Below are 17,659 nucleotides of genomic sequence, written 5' to 3'. Positions count from 1 at the left end.
CCTCTCTTTGCCTGCCTGCTTTGTTTCTTTCCCTGTTGTTACACTGTGTCTTCCCCATTGTCTGAGAGTCCTCGAGGCATGGAATTAGCATCAAGAGAATTTTGACAAGATCAGGTATGCAGTTTAAAGTAGATCATGAAATGTTTGCTATAAAATTGAAGTGTAATAAATGGATCAAACTTATTCCAGTTCAGAGAGCTAATGCAACCCCATGCCTGTTCAGAGATCCCAATGTAAATGCCATTTAACCTGTATGATACTGGTGTTAAGACAGTTGTATTGAAATTAATGTGATGTCTGACCTATATAGTTACACAGGGTGGAAATAATAAGAAATAAACAAGAAGATGAGACCGCATTAGAGCAAATCCTATTTTTGTCCTATTTTTGCTGCCTACTGAATACTAATGTGCAAATCAAAGGAATGTACTTAAAAGTGTTTTGAAAAAAATCTATGTTAGAGGGTGATAGAAAAGAAAAAGGCTTGTCATTAAATAATACAAAAGATCAAGGTGATCTTTACATGTGGTAAAGGAAAATGAGGAGCAAAAGACTCCAGGAAAGTATTTTTGTCCTGAAGTAAGGAGCAAACACTTCTTGCCGCCGTTCCAAATACGGAACAGTTATATTTTTCTGCTGTGCAGACATAGGCCTCAAGCTGACTCTTAGGGACGTGCTAATTGGCATTGAAATACGTATTTACTCAACTTCTAAAGCCATATTTTAAAACAGAGAATGAAAGAGAAATAATTACCAAGGTAACAGGGGATTCTTAAAAACCCATTGTAGTTTTGAAATGCAATTGGGTATGTATTTGTAACCGTATTATGAGTTATTTCTTTCCAAATGTAGCAGGAAGTCTATGCTTCTCAAAAGGAACCCGTGAAATGCACTTTGTCGCGTCAGGATACTGCTTTACTGGCCTAGAAGGTCACAACAGGGCAATATATGGGCAAAAATCCTTTCAGAAGTTTTGACTCTGCAGCTAAGCTAGTGGTATTTACCAGTGAGCAAAGATTTAGGTGTTACAGGTGACTTTCAGAAGCGATATTGTGATAGAAAATGAATACTGACTTAATTTTAGGCATTGCTTGACTGGATTTTAATATGAATTTGGAGACCGTTGAAAAAGGGAAATAGAGGCGAATTAAATCAGTTGTATACTATCTTGCATAAGTCCTGCGTGTCTGCAAGCTTGCTTAAGGATGAAAGCTTTCTAATGGATTGGAAATGAGAATGAAGGAATTTATTCAAAGGTGAAGCCAACCTGAATTCCACTTGGTTAGTCTGGGATATTATCAGAGTGATATACAGTCATTTATAATTGCGTGTGTGTGTGTGTGAAAAACAGGAGAAATGCTTAGATTTTTCATGTCCAGAATGGGATAAAGAGAGGTAACAAAACCTACTAGCAGTACTTAGCTGTTAGGCTGTGTTAGGCTGGCTGCTGCTGGGTTTTTTTTTTGTTTTTTTTTGATAAAGCGAAAACTCTAATCTTAGAGAATGCAGGAAAATGATTGCTAAAAAGGAACAGTCGTATTACTGAGGATATTGTTGTGGAAGTTTCACAGATCTAAAGAGAGGGGAGGGAAAAAAGATTAATGATGCTTTTTGAATGTTTTTATCTACCTAGGATGTTGGGTTTTGAGAAACAAGTAGCTGAATACATGAATAGAGTTTGAACGAAAGAGCTATCTGAAGTAAAAGAAACGGATCAGAAACGTCTTCACTTGCATTTAATGGGAGGACAAACTCTTACACACAGTGAAGCTAATGAGTCCAGGGTGGACCTCAAACAAGAAAGGTAACAGTAAGAGACTCGCTAAGTACTGTCAAGCATGGAGAAGCTCCTTCTTAGGAGATATTAATCATTCTGTTAAGTTGGATAGTCTCCCAGGCCTGTAGTATATAATTTGCTGATTGCTTTTGTTCCAAGGGAGAGAAAAGGTAAAGAGCTACTTCCAGTGTTCCCAGTTTCTTTCACTTCCTAGATGTCTGTGCCAGTGAGACTTGAGCATTGTGGTTTCCGTGCTGGCTTTGATATGTGCTCTCCTGACATGAGCCCAACACCGTGTCTCTTTTCCCTTCTTGTTTTCCTCAGCAAGCCAGTCCTGGACTTCGCTCCTTTTTCTTCTTTTTCCTTCCTTGCTTCCTTGCTCAGATAGGTTCCCTTTCTGAGCTTCCTGTGCAGGCCCGGTGTCCGCTCTTGCTTTACAGAGACGATAGCCATGCTTCTGCCGCTGCTTTTTCATCTCCCTTTCTCCCCAGCAGTCCATTTAGAGAAGGAAAGACTACTAAAATATTGTCACTTAAGGTTATCCTTTAATCCCCTGGGAAGATGACTGTGGCCAAAAGTATACATGTATTCCAGAGGCTTCAGGCTTTTCTGGCTTTGCAAGAAGACAGTTTTCTTCATGTACAAATAACCTCCACTGCAAGATTTTGCAAATCTCTCAGGTTTCAAAGCAAACTGCACTAGTCTAAAATTATGCCATTAAATATCAATTATCATAAATCATCACAAGATGCTGTTCAGATTAAATATGCTCCTACTGGGTCCTTCTGTCTGGAAATGTAACCAAATGAAGAAATATTAACATGAAATGAATCAGATATTTCAAGTTTTCTCTGTGGTTTTGAGAACTGTGTGGGATTTGTTTTGTTTTGTTTTTTTAAGTGTTAACCTGTTATCTTGGCTATGTTTGTTGTGACTGTTTGCATTAAAATACACTTTGCAAGTTTTATTGGATGAAATGTTCTTATCTAAAGATTTGCCGTCACGTGCTCTTAAATATATATCCCTTTTAATTCAGAAGTGGCCACGTTGTAGTCGTGACAGGTTCACGTTCTGTGTTTAGTTGACACAGTTCTGTGCACCCATAGACTCAAGGAAATAAATTAAAATTGGCTCAGGTTATTCAAGCTGTGTTAGCTCTTTGTGTGGCCGTCTCCTTCAGAATTGACCAATTTGGTTTAGCCTAGAAATGCATTAAGCCTACTTTAGCCTTATTCTTGGTAAGTGTTCATACACAAGGCGGAACTGGGGTGAATTAATTTCTGAATTCACAGAATTAGCTAATTTAAATTAATTGTAGTCGTGGACAAATCCTAGGAAGTTCTGGTGTCTTCCAGATTACAGCAGAAAACTGCTGATAAGATTTTTTTTTTTCCTTTGCCAAACAGTGCTAATGTCTTAAAATGTGAAAGATGGAAATTGCATGGGAGAGGTGAAGGAGAACAAAGGGAGGAGATATTAATCTTTCTTTTATGGTGACTGTTTCACCCATCTCTAGCAGTATAAACAGTGATGAATTTATGTGATGTTTTTCAACCAATTTCTGGGTCATTTCTCCAATTTCTTTTGGAAATGGCTAAGTATTATTTAATCTGTTTTTACAGAATCACAAATCAGAAATTGTGATTTCCCTAAAGCAAAGCTGGGCACAGATCCCGGGTTGCTGGACTTTTCAACTTGTGCTAACCACTAGACCACAGTGCCTCCTACCATAATGCACTTTCAAGCTGGCGTAGTGTACTACTTGGGGACCTTCCTGCGCTTCAGGGAAGCATAGGAGCTGTACTAGTAAGCTATATGGACATCTTCACGGTAGCGTTATCTAGTAATTGAGGTATTGCTTATAATCTTGACTAAACTGACTACCACAGTCCATTTTTTCATCTCTGTCATAAATTCCCTTACTAGAGAAGTGGGATACATCTGACAATTGCTCTTTTAGACTTCAGCTTCATTTTCTGCAAAATGGGGAAAATTGTGACTGCCTTTTGTTTTTTCTTTGTTTTTTTCCTGCTTTGAAGTCTTGTGATGACAAGATGTACCTTAGCTCAGGGGACTGTATTTTTACAAAATCTCATGCATGCGTGCTGTAGAAGATGATACTTGCTCAGCTAGTTCAAAGTCACTAGTTCAGTTTAAATGTAACTATTTTTCAAAAGGAAGTAGGGTGAAATATAATGCGTCTTGATATTTAAGAGGATGTGGGCATTTGTAAATGTTGCTACGGAGTTTGCACCCGAATTTTGCCGATCCCCGTTCAGAGAACGAGGAAGTACTTGTCCTTTCGTTCTCCTGGGTCCTGGCCACGCGCACCAGCTAAGGGACTCTGCAGCATGGCTGCCCACCCTCCTAGCACAAAATGTTATTAGAAGGAAAGACTTGCGGTGAGCAGTGATTTCCTTGGTCACTTTTAGCCCTCCTCTTCCCTGTTGTGTTGTTTTGTTTAAATAGCAAGCACACGATCCAGATGCTACGTTGTGGAATGCTTTAGCAACATCTGCCACTTTGGCAGGCTTCTCAGGCAGTTGTGTCAATGATTTTTGAACAGATTGGGTTTCACAATGACTGATTTAATCTATTGGGCACTATTTTTCTCACTGACTCATCTTTGAATAACTTTGTGCCAATTTGAATTGATTGTAAACTCTTATACAGTCTATATAAACAAATCTGTGCCTGTAGTGAAACAGGGCATCTACCTAAGAAATGTGCATGCTATTCACACCCTACAACATAAATTTTTGCAATTGCTTGATTACACATGTACATTTGATAAAAAGTAATTTTCAAGACAAATGTTACTCAGTGATTAAAAAGCTACAACAAAGATTAAAAAAAAATCCCACATATTCTTTTTCATTACTAATACATTAATAATACAGTACCACATGTTATTTGGAGGACGCAAACCTCTGACGTTCAACAGACTTCCGTGATGAAAGTGATACTGTTTTGGCATTAAGCAGGGTGCAGATTCAGACTTTATACGGAGCTACAAAAAGAAGTCAACTAGACCTCTTTGGCCTGAGTTGGACTGTAGCTCCTACCAAGTATTATAGTCTTTATTTTGCGTTAGTGGCTTACTGTTGTTCTGCAGGAGAGCTGCTTGTCTATCTTATAAAATAAGTGAGTGGTCATATGTTTGCATCTGAATTTGAATTTGCATCTGTCTCTCTTCCTCCCTTTTAAACAGCCTTTTAAACAGATAGGAAGGGGTAAACGCTTGATGAGTTAAGTCTAAGATTGTATTCATACTTGGTTGAAGTCAGTGAGTGTATATCCAAACGCCGGTGAAACCAGTAGAATGTCAAATCCTCCACTGGACTTTGATTCACAATCTCATCATCTGTTATAATAACAAAATACGGACGCGAAGAACCAATATAGTCTGAATAAGAGTTACATTTTTTGTGACAAACACCATTCTCCTGAGCGGTGATTCAACTGCCTGATGTTCAGTTCTGTGTGCAAACTCTAACACCCTTTTGATAACGACTGGTAACTGGAAAAGAAAGTATGATGGAAAACATAACAGACAAATTAGCTGAATAAAAGGAGGACATATTTTGAGTATGTTTCACTCATCTAAGACCTTTAATGGGAGGTGAATGTTTGTATTGGTTTGAGTAAGTTTGTAGTGAAGAAGGTTCTTTCACCTTTACTGGTTGTTTGTTGGTTAATTCATTGATGAGTCATTCTAGAGTCTGTTACCTTCGGGAGGTGATGCTGCAGGAAAATAGTACAACTTCTTGATCCCAGGATGGCTCAGCGCCTGTTCAAGTATATGCAAACTAGCTAGCATTGGGAGGTTTGTGAACAGATTGCTTTCTGCTTTAATGATTTTTGGTGTGTTAGTGCATTTAGACTTTGCACGTGAATTTAAATAATCTTATCAGCTCTCACTTAGGGGCTTTTGGAAATCAATGGAAATTGCGCCTATTCGCTGTGGAGCCTGGTCTCGGCAGGTCAGTGCAGGCAAATGGATTCCTGGCATGTTCATGCCAGCCCTCTGAGGAACTCACATCTGTTAATGGAGGGTAATATAGACACAGCTTTTCTCTTGCTGTTGCCCTGAAAAACAATTCTGCTTGAGTTTTTTCCAAGACAAGACTTAACCTTTTTCTCTCAGCTTCTGTTTGGATTATTTCACACTGAGGCATCCTTTCTTTTCACTGAAGCCATAACTTTTATGAACTTCGGCTGTGGATGATGTAGAGTATCACAGCTAAATTATCTTCTTTCCCAAGGTATATGGTAAAGCAGAGTTCATCTGGTTTTGTGATGCGTCCTTGTTTGTTCACATCCTTTGAGAGATTTATGTCAAAATCTGCTGATTAAGAGCTTTATGCTGCTTAACAGGGTCAGACTACATAAGTGTCATATCTCATGAAACACTGTTTCTTCTGGCCTTAATCTTTGCAGCCTTGTTTTGCGTCGTCTCCAACGTTTCTATATGGCTGAATCCGTTTCTGGAAGTTAATGCATTTGCTTAATATGATAAAGGCGCAGATTTCTGATGTCTGATAACTTGTCACAGGAATGTGACTGGATGCCTTTTTCATCTCATTTAAACTTACATATATGAATGTTTGGTTTCACAACTATGTAAGATTAAGAACTTCTGTCTCAATAATATTCTTTGGTTCTTTCTTGTGATCAAGCCCGTGCCACTGATGTTATACAGATGCTGGCTAATTTGCAACATTGTTTGAAGGAAAGAGAAGTCTCAGAACATGATCTGCAAGCATTCATGAGTGTATACGCACTGATTTTATTTTTTGTTCCCTCTTTCACATTTGGGTAGATGACTTAAAAAATTAGGATGTGTATCTTGCTTGCTGTAAATGTAAATATAAATCCTCATCAGCAACGATGTAATCCGGCAATGATCTCTCTCAAATTGAAACAAATAATAAATTTCATGAATAGAACTGAGGATTGATGGTGTCATCCTTGCAGGCAGTTTATATGTAAAGAGTTTTATATTGACTATGCAAATTGACTTTGAAATAACACCAGAAGGGAGCGAAAGATAAAGGAGCTGTTAAGCCTACATGTGAATACTTGCAAATCAGCTACCCAGTCCTGCAGGCAGTCTCATCCAACATCATGCTTTCTGCCATGCAGTAGCAGGGTGCTTGGTCCTAGAGACAGTCGTGCGAGTGAAGAATATCCGAGCGTGTACATGGTATTTCCCCATTTGCTTGGGCAGTCAGCAAAATCTCAGGAGCTTGCGGAGACTATTTCATTAAGATGGTTTGTTAGGTCCTTAATATAATGCTTACTTACACACAAAATGTCCAGAAAGTCCTTCTCAGCTAGTGGAAACAAACACAGGCTAAAGGAGGCAATTTCTTTGTACAGCTGCTGTTCCAGTATATCAGTTTCTAAGCAGTCCTGCTTCTTGTCCCATTCATGCTTGCAAACACATAAGGTTTTCTGTTCTCTCCAGGACATGGAGACTGCAACGAATAGCCATGCCCTGCGCATTTGTAGTCAGGGGAACACACTGGTCTTTGCAATTTAAGTCTGATCATCTGGATGACTTGGTGTATCAGAGTCCCTCGGGTTGTTTTGGATAAAAGAATTTAATCTTGTCTCTGTATCTAAAGAGTATTTGGTACAAGCGTTGGTTTGAACAAGGTTCGTAGTTAACTTGGGATCTCACCCTCGCTGCCTGTATTAACCCGTCTCAGCATAATCTGAATCACTTTCTTTTGTTTAAAATCTTGCTTGTGGTTGAAAAACAAATGATGCAGCATAAAACGCACATGTGGTTGGTCCCCTGATGATCCTTCAAGTAAATTAATCTGAAAAGTAATGAAAAATATTTGAGGAAAAAAACCCCAAAATGTGCACATCCCAGAGCACATTTTAATGAGTCTTTCTCGGCACAAACAGCAAAAATAAAGCTCCACCCTTTCTTCTTTTTGCAAGAAGAGCAACATCAGAGAAGAGCAGAAATGGTTGACATAATTATAGGAAGCCGTGACATGCTTCTGCTGGAGGAGTTATGGGAATGTTGCACTGCAGAGCGCGGCCCTCTGCTGAGGGCTTGGGGGAGTCGGTGTGCCTGTGTCTGCAGTGCTTGCTGCTCCCTGGAGCCGTTCATGCGTTTTTAACTGGCAAGGCCGTGAGACAAGTTCGGGAAGAGCGCTCCTGGTATTCACAGCGAGGATTAATTCTTTTATTACTTGAAGGGCCCCACTGTGCCTGACCTGAAATACTTGCCAGGCTGGTATCCTCCATGACCAACAAGCTGAAATGAGTTGGTATTTTGGGCAGGAGCAGAGCACGCTGTAAATGAAACCAAAGTGAATATTGAAAGTTACAGACCTCCTGAGTATTGAAATCTAGGTTATTGTATGGTTAAATGGTAGATTTTTATTGGATTGGAGCCTTTTTGATTGCTGTGGTGCCGTGTCAGGAGACCTCTTCTGTGTTATGAGCGTGCTGTTTAAGAATGAAGCCTTTAATATTTAGTGGCAGGTCACCAATGGAACACGCGACGTGGCTTTTCTGAGGTACTTTCCGTGGCTGCGTGTGGCAGCGAGGCGCCGCGCGGTTGGCTCGGGGAGCTGGGGGCCGAGGGGCCCCGGGCGGCGCTGGGGAGCGGCAGGGCCGGCGCCAGCGGCCCCCTCCGCCCCGGCCGCCGCCAGCAGCCTTCCGGAGCGCTCTTGCAAAGCCCCTTTCGGCAGCTTTAGTTTTTATGGGACTGAGGCAACGCTTAATTAAGGGAGCACAGGGCTCTTTTTTTCTGCCCGTGGCTGCTGAGCCTCGTGCCGCCCGGGGCAGCCGTCGCCGTCCTGTGTTGGGGCCGGGTCTCAAAGCGGAGCAACGCAGAAACGCGAAGGGAACTGCTGCTAAAATTAGAGCAGTCGCTGCCTGAGCGTGGCTCATCGCTCCCCGAGCCAGGTACTCACAAGTGATTACGCTCTCCCGCGAGCGCGGCTCTTCTGCAGTCACACGACGTTGTTGTCTGTAGACGTTCGGCGTCAAGTGTTGTCTTCTGAGCAGTTAGGAAGGGGCGGCCCGCGCCCGCCTTACGTAAGGGTCAAGTCGAAACCTCCCTGCCGTTACCCGCCGTCCAACACCAGCATTTCCAAATGAAGCAGCCGTTGCTTGTGGCTTACTGCTCTCGTCGTTCTCATGTTCCCCTTTTATGTCAGCGCTGCGTTTCGTCATACCCGAAGAGCCGAGCGGCTGCCTGGCTGCCCCTCGCCGCGCAAGCGGTTACGAAGCCCGCCGCCCGCCTGTCAGGCGCACTGCAGCTGCGGACTCCAGGTTAAAACGTGGCGATCTCCAAGCGTTTGTATTACCCTCGCGGTGTCTGGGACGCTCGGCCTCGCCGGTGGGGGTGCACGGCGGGGAGGAGCGAGCCCTGCTGGGGTCCCTGCCGCTCACCCCGCTCTTGGTTGGTGTTCAGGCACCTCACGCCCCTGAATTTCACTTGGGGATATGTTGTTACAGTTTTAGAAAATCAGGGGCGTTAAATGGCATAATTTAGCCTCGAAGGACTGGCTCTCAGTTACTGCCTGGTGTTATTTAAAGAAGTGCAGTGGCAGACAGCTGAACGTAGCTCTCCTGAACCTCTGGCTAGCTTCCTGCCCGCTTGACTCCCCTCTCGCCCTCCGCTCCTGGTCCGGACGCCGGCCGGCCGGGAATTCCGGGTGCCCGGAGCGCGCTGCAGCTGCGCAGGTCCCTCGTTCCCCTGCCTCCACCGTGTCCGAGACGCTGCGAGGCGTCTGCAGTATCGGGAGAAACTGGACCACAGCTCTGAATCCAAACTGCATCCCGGGCCTGATCCTGACGCTCCTCGTAGGCAGCAGTTTATTAGAGGAGTAATCCTTCTGCAGTTGGTAGGATTGTTTTGTGGAGTTAGCTGCTGTTCAGAGTAAATAAGTTATGAAACCTGGTCTGATATTTCCAAGAGGATATTTCAAAGTCGTACTTATAGATTCACAAGTATTATCTGAATAAGCGTGTCAGCCTGCAGTTCCCCCCCTACCTCCCCAAGCTGTTGCGACCGCAGTGATAAACGCAAGGCAGACAAAGTGGCAAGCAGGAAATCTGCAGGTAAACGAAGATTCATTAATATACGGGTGATTTTTCAATAGGCCTTTTTATATGTTGGAAATGTGCTAGTAATGCTGTGATTGAATTGTCCCCCAGAAAAAAAACCCAACTTTAATGGGAATGAAATTACATGGTTAAGCCTTCATTTCTTGCCCTGTTTCTGCAGTGCCTAGCAGCAGGATTTTACTTATTTCAGTGGTATTTTTGCTGCATTCCTCTTTTTCGTGTGGAGAGCTCTTAACCAAAAACAGAGGTGCCAACAAGGAGGTAGGTCACTTTACCTAGAGCAAGTAAATCCAATGTTATATCTTTGTTTCTTAGATGTTTTCAGTAGAAGAAGCATAATTAATCAGTCCCGGCAGAATGACTGAAAGGCAATTTTCCAAGCTTAAGAGCTGAAATAGATTCTGTAGGAAATGCCTCCGGAAGTGAAATATTTAAAAGCTCTGTGATTTTAAGTGAGAATGTCACACTGAGCGTGGTAACTTTTCTACTCGTAGTCCCACATCTGCCTGCAAAATACAGATGTACATACATACTCATCTCTCAGCTGACGTGTTCTTGCGTATGGAAAGAGTGATGATTGACGTCGGACCATATAAATTTCCTCACTAAATGCATTAGAAACCTCTAGCATTCTTTATCACTGTCCCTCTCTCTTTTTCCCTCTTTCTCTGAATTAGTTTAATCTTAAATTTCACTCCATATTAAGAGTTTACCAAGCTGGACATCACGTGAGATAGAATGTGTACTAATGCTTGGTAAATACGATGTGATTTCAGCTGATACTTGGAAAAGCAGAATAGAGAGTGGAGTTGCAAATAGGAGTAGCTATGATCACAGAATGGTGCAGGTTGGAAGGGACCTCAGGAGCGTCTAGTCCAACCTGCTGCTCGGAACAGGGTCAGCTCTGGGCTCAGGCCAGGTAGCTCCCAGCTTATCCAGTTGGGTCTTGAAACCCTGCAGGGAAAGACACTGCACAACGTCTCTGGTCAAGCAGTGGAACAGGTTGCCTGTAAGATTTTTCTTATATCCAATCTGAACCTCTCTTACTTCAAATTACGCCTGCTGGCTCTCGTCCTTGCTGTGCACTGCTGTGAAGAGCCTGGCTCCATCTTCTCAACAACCTCCTCGCAGGTGCTGGTCACTGCTGTTAAGTCCTCTGAAGCCTGCCCTTCCCAGGCTGCTCAAGGCCAGTGGTCTCAGCCTCTCTTCATGTGCTCCAGACCCCTGACCATCTTGGTGGCCCTCTGCAATTGCAGCAATTAATCCATGTCTTTCCCCTTCTGGGGAGCCTGGAATTGGATGCAGTATTTTAGATGCAGTCCAAGGAGTGCTTGAGTATAGGGAGATGGTCACTTTCCTGGAGCTAGCGGCTCTTCTCCTCGTACAGCGCCAGGTGCTGTTGGCCGTTGCTGCTGGGGCGTGTTGTGGGCTCAGGTCCAGCTTGGCATCTGCCAGGACCCCCGTCCTCTCCAGCAGAGCTGCGCCCCAGCAGGCAGCCCCCAGCGTGCATCGGTGCAAGCAGATTTCCTTCCTGGCTGCAGGACTTAGCTTTTGTCCTTGTTGAATTTTATAAATCTTCATGTAATGCTATGCTGGGATTTATTTAAAAAAAAAAAAAATTTCTTTCAACCAGTGTCAGATAAAAGATCATTATAACCCTTTTTTTTCTTTTTTCTTTTTTTCTTTTTGCTTTGAAAACTAGAGATTGTTTTTTATGTGAATAACTTGCCTTTAAAAGCCAGAATATGAGCCTCTTTTCCCATGCAAAACTGTCCCCATGCATGTGAGGACTAATTCCCAAGATTGTGAGAGTTGATGGAAGAGGTATATATAGACAGGTAGATTTGGCAACAAGCCTGTAGGCATTTGTCAGTAATTCTACATGATGGTATGCCAGCGTGCAGAGGACAAATGGCATTGCAGGGCCGCTAGTCCATGCTAAGATAGTTGAAAGAAAAAGAAGAGCTGGCAATTAAAATGCTTAACTGGCAAAGGGCTAAAATATAGAGGAAAACTGAATGGCTGTGGGAAAAATAAAAGTTAATGGAAAGTAATTTGGCAATTTAATCTGGAAGTTGGCGGAAATCCAAGTGGATAATAATTTGATTTCAGCTGCTTTTGTGTACTTAGTAATTCAGATACCCTGCAGAAAGTCACACCAAGCTCAGCTAGCTAAAGACAGAGCTAGTTGCTGCTGTCTTGAGCTGTTCTCCCGAGCTGGTCAGCACAAGGTGCATGAAGGGCCATTGCCTCAAGCAAATCATCAGGGTGACAAACTAAGGTTTGATGGAATTTGTGCTGATACACTGAGAGAAAGTCTTGGTTTCCTGGAACATTTGGTTTCCTGTCATCATCTTGCTGTAATAACTTCCAGCTTATGCAGTCCAAGTATGCGTCTCCTCCTCCATCTTTGTATTTCTAATGCAATTTGTTAGAGCTGCTGTGACAGTTATGCAGGCGTCATCTCTCTCTCCGTGAGTGGTATCCCCATTAAGCTAATGAGAGAAGTCTGACCTAGCCCTCAGCGTTTCTACACATAACTCAAACTTAATGAAACTATCAGCTACTTGTGCGCATTCCGAATATGCCAAGTTCTCTCACAGCGTAATTTAATTGTGAGTGTGCAATCGTTTTGCCTTTCTTCAAGTTCTTGTCAGTATTCATGTTCAAGAGCTTGTTCTTTTGCAACATGGCTTTGCCATCATGATACCGTTAAACCTTTCCTCCTTAGGCAGATTTCCTGATGCACAATATGCTGGTCTCCAGTGGATGATCAGCATGTCACGTTGTGTACAGCCTGTGAACTGCTCAGCTGAACTTTGCTGTTTTGTTCATTCATTGCGACTTGCTGAGACGTCGTTCTTTCCTGTAGAGAAACACCAGTATGGAACAACAATAATGAAGAAAAGTACCCCGATTACATATAAATTAACTTGCTTTTTAAAAGTATTTCTCAAGTACTGCTGTGCTTAAGGTTCTTCCCCAGTCATTTAAAGGGTTTCTTGATAATGTGTGTGCAGTTTATGGCTAGATTTATTTTCATTATGTTATTGTTCGTACAAAGAGTCGTGTAGGCTTGGACCTCAAAGATGACAGTTTTTTTTAAAAAAAAAATAGAGGTTAATATTAGCTTCTAATGAAGGCTTTTTAAATGCAAGTTATCAAAAGTCCTCCAGAATGCGGATGGGACCTGTATTCTTAAATTGGTGCCTGATGGATATTCAAAAATGCTGTGGAAACATCTGGTTCAGCTAACAGCAGCGGAGACTGGTGAATCTTGGGTGCTCGTGAAAACCGGCAAACATCTCATGATGTGTTTGAATGTCAGTGCTCGCTCCAGTTAAGGAAGTTCAGCTGTAACTTGAAAGAGCCATGAGCTGTTGTTCTCGGTGGACATTGCTCAGCCTACCTAGGAAGAGACAAGAGGTTACCTCTGGACATATGGCTAAGAAAGCCTTTGATGTTCCTAATTGTTTATTAAATATTTCATGGCTCCCTCGATATGTCTGTCCACTCTTTCCTCTAATGTCATTAGCAAGTTTCAATGGGGAGGGAACTTCAAGAAATAACAGTCTTTCCCTTCTTCTAATGTGCTTCTTTATGTGTCTTGCTCACATTTCTGATTTCCTTGGCATCAGATTGCCTTTCATAATGGTGGATGATATTCTGTAGTGAGGGAAATACGGCTATTGATATCGGGAAATGAAGTGTCGGGGTAAAATATCAACCCTATTGTGATGTATTAGCAGTATCATCCAATTAGTGTAACTCACAGCAAACTGCAACTGCCTCAAATGCACTGCTGTCAGAAGAGTCCCAAATCAGTGCTTATCTCAGTAGTAAACTTATTTAATATACCAGGGACTCCTGAAGTTTATATGTATGACTCACCTTTCCATCTAATTGGAATTTGGAGCATAAGTCTTTAAACTTCTTAGTTTTTTAACTGTGCTTTGTCATCTATGCTATCAGTTTTAAAGACTGGAAAATGCTTTTGTGCAAGTACTTAATTTCTGAGGGAAAAGAGTTGCAGATTTCAGCAACTAATTGCTCCAGTTGGATTAACTTCATAACAGGAAGATCTCCTTTCATGACAGTAGCAGTGGAAATGAAACTTGCATGACTTACAAAGTAGAATGCTTTTTTCTTGAGAGTTCAGGTTAATGCTCGTGCAGCTCAGAAAAGGACAATCATTTTACTCTCTAGGATTCCAACTTGTGAAATAAGAAAGAAGAAAAGTAACATTGCGTTCCTCTCGGATCTAAAGATTAAACCTTCATTTAGGACCTGAAGAAGCTCTTCCAGAATGTAGGACTGTAAAAAGCTCCCAGTAAGTAGCTTAGCCTTTGATTTGAGATGGAGAGATGCTACCAGCAACTTGTCATGGAAGTTGCTACTAATCTTTCAGGGATGTATTTACCAATCTCCCCTTAAACCAGTCACGGAATTTCTCATATATACTTTACTTCTTCGAAATTAAAGTTCTATCCCATTTGCTGTAAACCTGAGTTTTCAGTTGATGGCCCCGCCTGCACCAAGTGAACTTGAAATTTTGGGAAGGTACCTTCCTTATCCTGAGAAGCTAACGCTCCTAGCAGAAGAGTTCTTTCCTGACATCTAGGGCTGCTACAGCAGCAATCTGGTGGTATCCATAAGCTAGATTAACAAGGAGTTAAAATGAATGCTTCCAACAGTTGGTTGACTTGTAGCTGCTGCCAACAATCCGGCAATTACTGTAAACGGAATAAATCAGTTAGAATTCCTTGAGGAAATATGGGAAAGTTTAACTGGCAGTAAGCACCTGATTTCCCCAGATGGCAGGGAATGTAAAATAATAATAAAAAAATGAACTGAGGGGCTGAAAATGCGCACACAACCCAGAGAACTTCTTTTGTGCTTGACGTGAAGGTCCATCCTTTATTTTGCATTTCTAGGGATGTTTCTTTAAACTTACGTTGCCGGGCTCTATAACTCACAATAAACCTTCAGAAGTCAATTCAGTTAATGAGAAGAGAATGTGAAGGCAACTCATTTTCTGTCAACCTTAATAGCTAGAAAGTAACACTCACGAATGACTAATTTTGTATTTTTTTCTTTGAGAAAGTCTTTGATTAACTTTAAAGACCACCTGTCTCTCCCCACCTTTATTCTCAGTAGATAGTTTCTACTAGGTGCTTTTTATGTTTGTTGTGTTTCGTCTTTTGTTCACTGGTGAATCGGGCTAGAGAGAGAAGGGTTCAGCATCAGCCACCCTGATACTTCTCAGCTCAGCATGCCTGTCAGTCTTTGCTTGCACATGCTGCTTTGCAGAGAATTCCTTTCCCGCAGAAAGTGCAATCAATATGCGGGGCTCCCTCCTAAAGAAGTGGCAAAAGCCTTCTCTTTCCACTGAGGTTATCTGGCTCTTAGATATTCATCACCTGGTAGGACTGGTATGGGTCAGGACTAGACATACACTGTTTTAATTAAGATCTTGAAGAAAATTTCATTCTCTGGGTGATCAGGAACAGTTTCTCTTTGGTAAATCCATGTTGGGGGACCATTCACCTTCTTGTCCTTCACGTTTCCGGAAATGATCTTCAGGAGGATTTGCTCCATTATCTTACCAGGGCTTAGGTGAAACTGCTTAGCCTGTAAATCCCCAGATTCTCCTCCTTGCCCTTTTTGAAGGTGGGAGTGACCTTTATCTTTTTCCAGTCATTGAGACCCTCTCCAGTCACTGCGACTGTTCTGTGCTGGAGTACTAATGGAAATTATCATTTACTCTTTCCTTTAAGCAGTCTGGATTTTCAGTACCCTAATAGTGCAAGAATACAGTTATTTCCAAGCCTAATTATTATGTCATTCAGATTTAAACTGCTTCATTATCTATCGCAGTTATCAGCCACAGTTTGCTGTTGGAACAGTACATTTCTGAGATTAACTCTAGAGAAAAACAAATAAATTTAATTACTTCGAAAACTGTAGAGATATGAGCAGAATTGTTTATTTTTGCATCATCATTGGATCTGTAATATCTTCAGTAAGAGAACTTCACTGATGTATACAGATCAATAGCTTTCATTGAAAAAACTTACGTTTTGGTCCAGTATGAATGTCGTTGGGCAGCAAGACCCAGCAGGGGCCTCATTCTCTTCTTGTTGAGTTACATCTGGGCATCAGTGTAGCCAAGTACCTAAGCAACTGGACTACAGGTGAAGGAAGACTTAAGTAAGACTTCACACTAATGGGGACTTTCCTCTGAGCCTGTATTTATATTGAGCCCTCTCAATGATAGGGAAAGACAGGTGAGCTTGTGAATGAAGAGAAAGACATGTTAACACTTTCAAATTTAGTCGCTGACATTAGGAAGTCTTACTCAATCCTACTGTTGTAAAACTTAGCACAATCACATATGTTTGCAGATCCGTAGCCTGCTAGCCTAAGCCATGAAATCCAAAACAGGTAGTGCTGAAACTGTCTGCCATGCATCATGTAATGATGTATATCCTAAGGTCTTGCCAAAAATATCATTATTCTATGGTGATTAGCAGAAAGATACACTGTGAAAAAAAGTTTTACTGTTGTATCAAGAAAACTGTCAAGTCTAATATAAATTATCCATGTGAGATCCGCAGGGAAAAAGGAGTAGCTAATTTATCTTTTTGAAAGAAATTCATCAAAGCCCATTTTATGGGGCTTCTCTCTTTGAAGATTTCCCTTCTTAACCAAACTAAATTTTCAATCTGTAATTTCAGCATTGTAGAAAAATCTCAGATTCTTCCTGTGACTGGGGGCAGTAGAAAGCAAGAAACTTGGAGGAGCGCTTTACAGATTGTGGAAAAATAAGGAATAATGCTCTTCACGTCATCCTCGAACCAGAGCCCAGAACACTGAGTCACAGGGCCGGTGTCCTCCCTGTACTGCTGGAGTGTCTTTTCCTGGGTACAGTTCTCAGGATTCTGTTTTAGTGCCCCTTTCCTCCTTGGACTCATTTCTAAGATTGCTCTGATTCTGGTAAATGTTTGCTCTGGGGGACTCTTGCAATGGGAGAGGCTTCTGAATGAAACCAAAAAAAAGGGGAAAAATATTTAGATTCATTACAGCAATGAATTTCAACTCCGACTCCTGATACGTACCTGCCATGTTGCATACTTCACTGTATCGGAAAACAGATCTTAGCTGACATGACTGCGCTGCAATAAACGGAGCTACGCTTTGACTCCAACCAAGGAGAGTGCCCTGTGTTGCTAGTTTCAGTGTAAAATGATGTTTCTGTGACTTATGTTAGTAGGCAGAAAAGTTTTGCCTAAAATCCAAAGCGTCGAGAAAGTGAATCTGAAAGTGCTTATGAACTTCCAGTCTATTAAAAAAGTTAGGTGAAGATGAAGCATGAAGGAAAACTAGTAATGCAAAATGTATGATTTTCAGAATTTATTTATTACAGGTTGTTATAGCCTATGGACTAATAAGTTCAAGGACTTTGAACAGTTCTGTACTGAAAGCGCGTTTGAGGTCAAGAACTGCAAACGAACAAAGCTAGATCATTCTCTTAACCTATGATGATTAAGTAAGCACCGTCATCACTACAGACAAGGGCATATGAATATGTTGTGGATGTTCCGTTACCATTGGTCTTCAACTTGTCACGCTCAAGGGTTTTGACTCACATTTTTTACATTTACAGTCTCTTATTAGTTCAGATCTTAGTACGTTGCAAGTAAGGTTAAGGACTTAAGCAAATTATATGTTTCTGAGCCATATACGGAACGTATATATTATCAGTTCATCTTTTGTTACTGA

General features: G+C 41.7%; 1 protein-coding gene across 6 annotated transcripts in view; it reads left to right on the top strand.

Annotated features, from left to right (window-relative positions):
* GRM7 (glutamate metabotropic receptor 7) overlaps nt 1-17,659 on the top strand; it is a 342,865-nt gene that overhangs the window by 26,678 nt on the left and 298,528 nt on the right. The window lies entirely within an intron of this gene.

The sequence above is a fragment of the Struthio camelus genome, chromosome 14 (genome assembly GCF_040807025.1).
Source record: "Struthio camelus isolate bStrCam1 chromosome 14, bStrCam1.hap1, whole genome shotgun sequence".
In the NCBI taxonomy this organism is placed as follows: Eukaryota; Metazoa; Chordata; class Aves; order Struthioniformes; family Struthionidae; genus Struthio; species Struthio camelus.
Note: the sequence above shows the minus strand (reverse complement) of the source record. Positions and strands in the feature narration are given on the sequence as shown.